The 7,132-nt window shown below is 42.7% G+C and overlaps 1 pseudogene; it reads right to left on the minus strand.

Moving 5' to 3' along the window:
* Positions 1-5,517: 5,517 nt before the first annotated feature.
* Positions 5,518-5,638, minus strand: LOC127487120 (U2 spliceosomal RNA; annotated as a pseudogene).
* Between the last annotated feature and the right edge of the window lie 1,494 nt (positions 5,639-7,132).

Here is a 7,132-nt window from a genome sequence, read left to right on the forward strand (position 1 = left end):
GCCAAGCATGTCCCAAGTGCTTTACATACATTATCTCATCTAGTCTTAGAAAGAAGCTTACAAATCTAGCCCGTAACCCCATTTTACAGATGAGGAAATTGATTTGTGAATGATCTGTGCCCCCTGCTGGCTAGCAAAAGGAAATGACCTATCTCTCCAACCAACTCCTTTCACCTGAGGGTTTGACGCTGCAATTGTCCTTATGTTTTCTGATCTTTACTTGTTAAATTGCACCGAAGGCCATCTTTTGCTCTTACACACCTCTATCCTCTTTGCATATCTTTGTTCTTTACCTTCTCTTTCCTCTAAGTGTTGTCTCACCACCTTAAGAAATAGTGCTTGTCCTTAACTTCTTGAGCTTTTGTTTACCTATCTATAGAATTGGACCATCCATGGGCAAGATGTGAAGTTTAAATTGGAATATATGAGTGAAAGCACATTGCAATCTATGAATCTCTAACCTGTAATTCTGAACATAAGATATTAATTACTGGGGCCAGTGATGTGGCGTAGCAGGTAAAGCCACGAGTTCAAGACCTGGCTGCTCCACTTCTGATCCAGCTCTCTGCTATGGCCTGGGAAAGCAGTAGAAGATGGCCCAAATCCTTGCTCCCTGCACCCATGTGGGAGACCCAAAAGAAGCTCCTGGCTCCTGGTTTCGGATTGGTGCAGGTCCGGCCGTTGTGGCCATCTGGGGAGTGAACCAGTGGATAGAAGACTTCTCTCTCTCTCTGCCTCTCCTTCTCTCTCTGTATAACTCTGACTTTCAAATAAATTAAAAATAAATCATCAAAAGAAGATATTAATTACCCTTCTGTACAGAATGTTCATTTTTGGATAAAGGTATTTACTGGAGTATCATAGGGCTTTTGTTCTTTACCATATTTTGTACAAATATGTATCAAGAATTGGAAATACGGGGCAGGTATTTGGCATACTTTTTAAATTGCCATTTGAAGGCACCCATATCCTATTTTGAGTGCCTGGTTCAAGTCCTGGCTACTCCACTTCCTATTCAACTTCCTGCTAATGCACACCCTGTGAGGCAGCATGTGATGGCTCAAGAACATGAGCCTCTTTCACTGATGTGGAAGACCCAGATTGAGTTCTGGTCTTCTGGTTTTGACCTGGCTCAGCCCGGGCTGTTGCAGACATTTGCCTAGTGAACCAGCAGATAGAAGATCTTTCTCTGTCTGTGTTTATCTGCTTTTCAAATAAAATGAAAATAAATAAAAAAATTTAAAAAGGAAGTAGAAAATATATAAAATAAGCTTTGTAAACTTACTATGCAAAAAATCTGAAATGCATAGCTTTTAAGTTGTATTATAACATTATAAAATGTTTTATAAACTGGATCTATTGGTTGAAATTAATGGATTATATTTGAGCAAAATAAGTGTAATTTTTTCACTTAAATTCAGGTAATTGCAAGAGTTCAGACTGAGGGAAGAGTGATCTCACTGGTGTTAATGGGGAAACACTCTTTAGTTTTGTTTGCCCTGTAATGAGGCTGTTAAGAAACACAAGAAATATGTCAGCCGTATTCATAGAGGTACACTAAGTCTGGGCAGCGATGGCCCCTCCAACTCTTCAGAGAGAAGCTGAACTGATGTGCAATGCTTAGTTATGTTATTAAAAATTTATTTATTTATTTATTTGAAAGGCAGAGTGACAGAGACAGAGGGAGAGGCAGATAGAATGATCTTCCATCCACTGGTTCACTCCTCATGTGGCTGCAACAGGCTGGACCAGGCCAAAGTCAGGAGCCAGGGCCTCCATCCAGTATCCTGTGTGTGTTGCTGGGACTTAAGTACTTGGGCCGTCTTCTACTGCTTTCCCAGGCACATTAATAGGAAGCTGCATCGAACGAAGTGGAGCAGCCAGGACTTGAACCAGTGCTCTTATATGGGATCCTGGTATTGCAAGTCACAGCTTAACCCACTGTGCCACCCCTCATGTTGTGCTTTTTTATATTATGTTGCTACATTATGTTATGTTATCTTTTATTTATTTGAGAGGCAGGCAGGCAGAGAGTGAGCTGGGGAGAGAGAGCTCCCAATTGATGATTCACTCTCCAGCTGCCTATAATAACTCAGGTCAGCCATGCTGAAGCTGGAAGCCAGAACACAAACCGGATCTCCCCTGTGGGTGGCAGGAACTCAGTTATTTGACCCCTGCCTCCCAGGGTCATCATTAGCAGAAAGCTGGAATCAAGCCCCAGAGCTGGGTATCAAAACCAAATATTCCCATGTGGGATGTAGGAGTCTTAACCACTAGACTAGATGCTTGCCTGTGATATACATTTTTAAGTTGAAACTATGAGAAAGTAGATGGCAAGCATCTAAGACAGGATGAGCATGTGGCCAAGTGCTTGATAAATGTAAGCTGCTGCCTTGCTACTTAGCCTTGATAGCGTTCTTCCTCTAACTTGCTGTGTGACCTTAACTATGCCACTTTCCTTCTCTGTTCTTCATTTTCCCCAGCTGCATGAAAAGTGGAGTCAGACTAGATAAGGTGATATTCTGTGACTCTTTGGACCACTTTTTCATTGGCCAGCTTGCTGCAGCCTGCTTGAATAGAGGATGGGCTATAGATGACCTCAAGGATTGCTGGCTGCTCCAAAAGGACTTCCCCCATCTGATGTTCCAGAGGCTCCAACACAGTGCTGTGTCATGAAAAGCCCAATTTGTCAGGATGTGATGTTTTAGTGCATTCTTGCAGCTAAAAATAAGGGCAGCTTTTCACGCGAAGTGATGACGAAAGACTTGTAGGTTTCACTAATGGGATGGCTGCTTGCCTTTGAGGCCAACAGTGGACATATTTTCATGTAGTGCAGATGGGATTGAGGAGCAAGGAGAAGACATTTCCAAGTTGGTAAAATACAGTCAGATTCTCTGCAGCCTTTTTGGTTTTGGAAAATACCTGGCGCGGTTGAGGGCTGCCTCCTACTGTAACTGTTCTCTTCTTTGAAGTTGTAAACTTACAAGATCCATTACGAGGGTCTTCTCATCATTATGAGAATTCATCTGTGTGTTTAGAATGAGAGTCACGGAATTTCAGGTTCTAAGAGACCCGGGAGACCATGAGGAACAGTTATTTTCCTGATGGAACCGTCCAAAGCAGAGATATCCTTGTGAGAAGACAGAGCAAATCTCAATTAATTAAATTAAATGAAGGAATTCTGTCCCTTCACTAGAGAGCTGCAGTTCATTACGTTCCTTTGGGACACTCCCTGGATTCTAGGGAAAGGGAGGCTCTCTATCTCTTCCCAGCCCTTCGTGGCCTATCCTGAAACAAAGGACACTGGTACAAGGATATTCTCCAGTATATTTTAATGTCTTTGTCTACTATTGTGATTGTGAGTCATTCTGCAAAGTGTGTACATGAAGGATTCAACAGTGATCATGAGGATCACGAGAAACGTCAAAGTCAATGCAGGTTTTGTTCTTCCTCCAGGTCTCGTTGATGTCTCTATCAAATTCGTCCCTGCAAAAATGTCTCTATCAAAGACTCGGCAATATCTGCCATGGAAATTAGACACAAATATGCGTGACCTCAAGTGAAGTGATGAGCAGCTCTCCCCGCCACAGAGCTCACCATGAGGACTTGGAGCATTTCATTATGTATTGCAACAGAGGAAATGAATTACAGTGACCAAACACAACTGCAATTAAAGCAAGGAAATTTGTTAGAATTGAGACTGACTGGGAAAAAAAATTCTGTCTTTCTGCTCTTTTCTTTTTGCTCTGTTTTCTTGTCATAGATGCTGCCTTCCCTCTTGGCATAAGGCAGGTAAAAGATGCTTGTGCAGCGAAAAAAAAAAATCATCAGGATCTTGACATTTATGATGATAGGAACAAACCCTTCAATCAGTGATCCTAATGCCTTAAGTACCCAAGTGCTCTGTCATTAAATGGAGACAATTTTGTTGAGGCAGAGAGTCAGGATACTGGCCCTACGTTATTGAAGCAGCAAAGAAGACAAAGGGTCTTCGTTTATGTCAAGTCATCTTTTTTATTTCCTGCCCTCTCTCCTGGGTTGCTCCAAATGGCAGGAAGTTGCTTGTCTCAAATTCTGAGCTTTTTTAAGTTTCACCTGAAAGGTACTTTCATATAATAATCAGAATGAAATTGTAATCCTGCTCACAAATAGGAACAACATCCAGGTACTATGAGGCAGGTAGTGTGTTAGATGCTGTCTATGGTATCTTATTTATTCCCCACGTCAACCCTAGGAGATAAGCTTGCTTATTTCCTTTTTACAGTTAGGGAAGCTGAAATTTGGAGAAGTAAATTAGATTAACTGAGGTCACTCAGCTAGTAAATTAGAACATAATTCAGGTCTATGCTGAATCTAGATGTAATCTTAACCACCCTTTAGGCTGCTGTTCCACAACCTCCTCTGGCTGTGCCTGTGTGTGTGCATGTGCATATGTTTTCATGTACCGCGTGTGTGTGTGTGTGTGTGAGAGAGAGAGAGAGAGCGAGAGAGAGAGAGCGCAAGATGGAATTGAAGTGGCTTAATTTGGTTAGTACCAATGTCCAATGCAACAGAAACTAAAGCGGCATCAGTATATAGCATATCAAATGAATATTGGAAGCCTTACATCTCCCAGAAATAATGAAAGCTGTCTGTCTTTCCTGGTGCCCATTTGTTAAAGAGCCCCCTGAGACAGACATTTTACTTAGAATCTTATTTTATTTTTAAAGATTTATTTATTTATTTGAAAGGCAGAGTCTCTCTCACACACACACACACACACACACACCACAGAGAGATCTTCCATTTACTGATTTACTCCCCAAATGTTCACAACAGATGTTCTAAAGCCAGGAGCCAGGAGCTTCTTCTGGATTTTCCATGTGGGTGCAGGGGCCCAAGCACTTGGGCCATCCTCGTTGCTTTCCCAGACACATTAGCAGAGAGCTGGATTGAAGATGGAGCGTGGGGACTTGAACTTGCACACATTTAGGATGCTGGTGCCACAGTGCCAGCATCAGATCCTTTTTTAAAAAAATGTGGATTTATTGATTTGTTTTTTGAAAGGTGGAGTGAGAGGAAGAGAGATTTTCTATCTAAGTGGTTCACTCCTCAAGTTGCTGCAGCAGCCAGGGCTGGGCCAGGCTGAAGCCAGGAGCTTGGAAATCCATCCAGTTCTCCCAGGAGGGTAGCAGGGATCCTAGTACTTGGGCCATCTTCTGCTGCTTCCCAGGCACATTACAGGAAGCTGGATTACAAGCAGAGTAGCCAAAACTACGAGCATTCTGACGTGAGATATGATGTAAGCATCCCAAGAATCAACTTATCCTTTTGTGCCACAACATCTGCACCTTTCTTTAGACTCCTCCTTTTTTTTTTTTTTTTAAAGATTTACTTATTTATTTGAAAGGCAGAGTTATGGAGAGGTCTTCCATCCGCTGGTTCACTCCCCAATTGGCTACAACAGCTGGAGCTGTGCTGATCCAAAGCCAGGACCCAGGGGCTTCTTCCAGGTCTGCCACGTGGGTGCAGGGGCCCAAGGACTTGAGCATCTTCCACTGCTTTCTCAGGCGTATTAGCAGAGTCCTTAGATTCTTGAGCACTAAACTGATAAGAACAGATACTACACTTGACGTTAGCCAAAAGGCTGAGAAGCTATAGATTCTTGAGCATTAGACAGGAACACTTGAACCTCCTTGCCACTCATGTGCTTCCAATTGTGCCAATTTTGGGCTTACTTGCACTTAAACTGAACATTCCCCTGTGAAGTCAGTGATTCTTTACCCTGTGGATATCACTACTTTTCTGTTTTCCCAAGTCTCCACCTTCCCCAGTTCCTCTCTAAATTGTGATTTCTGTGACTGCACTCTCTTATATTTTTCTTTGCCGAAATGAATCCTGAGGTATGAAAGCAGGTCCTTCTGGAGAATTTCGCCTCACCAAATGCAAATTCTTTGACTTGCCCCTTGACTTGTTATTGGAAGACCTAAGGTTCGGAAGCTTGAGTCACCAGGGAGTAGTGATGTGGGGCCAGAGCAATTCTTAGTAGTTTTAATTTTGTTAAGATAAACATTCATAAGAAGCGCTCAAAAGATCTCAGTTCTCATTATAGATCATATAAAGAAATGCCTTTATGGATCATTTAGTATGAGCAAAGAAAGGGTAGGAGAAAAGAAAGTTCCCCCTTTTAATTAGCTGTGGCAGGCATAATTCTAAGATGATCCTCAAGAATAATGCCACGCCCCCCCCAATGTATACATCCTGTCTGATCTCGTGTCCCTTAATGTGCACAACACTTGTGAATATGAAGGGTCTCACTGCTGTGATTAGGCTGTTGCATGATAAAGATAAAGGGAAATGCAGATGTAAGGAATGTCTCAAATAATTTCATGTTGAATTAATCCAAAAGATTATTCTGGGTGGGTCTGACTTCATCCACTGAACCCTTTGAAGAAAGTCCAGAATGTCCTTTAAAGGAGAGGTTTCAAGCCATAAAGTTGCTTTCCTGCAGCTTTGAGGAAGTAAACTGTCATGTCTTTGAAGGGGTCCCATGCCAGGGAATAGTGGCAGCCTCTAGGAGCCCAGGGCCTCAAGGAGCTGATTTCTTAATAACCAGTGGATGTGGAAGAGGACTCCAAGATTCACATGAAAGCGCAATGACAACTGACACCTTGATTTCAGCTTTCTGAGGTTCTGAACAAATGACCCAGCCTGGTGCAGGTGTTTGGCATAGCAGTTAAGACACTGCTTGGGGTGCCTGCATCATATATCAGAATACCTGGGTTTGAGTGCCAGCTCTGCTTCCAATTCCAGTTACTTGGGAATATGCATCCTGGAAGGTGGAAGGTACTTACCAAAATAGTTGGGTCCCTGTCACCCACGTGGTAGACTTAGATTGAGTTCCAGGCTTCCAGTTTGGGCCTGGTCCAGTACTGACTGTCGTGGGCACTGAGGGAGTGAATCAGCAGATAGAATATATCTTTCTCTTATTATTAGTTTTTCCATTTTATTATTCTGAGTTATTTCTTTGAAAAGGAGAGAGAGAGAGAGAGAGAGATCTTCCATCTGCTGGGTCACTCCCCAAATGCCAGCAAACAGAAGGGGCTGGGCCAGACTGAACCTGGGAGCTCTTGGCTGGATTCCCATGTGGGTT

The sequence above is a fragment of the Oryctolagus cuniculus genome, chromosome X (assembly GCF_964237555.1).
Source record: "Oryctolagus cuniculus chromosome X, mOryCun1.1, whole genome shotgun sequence".
Taxonomy (NCBI): Eukaryota; Metazoa; Chordata; class Mammalia; order Lagomorpha; family Leporidae; genus Oryctolagus; species Oryctolagus cuniculus.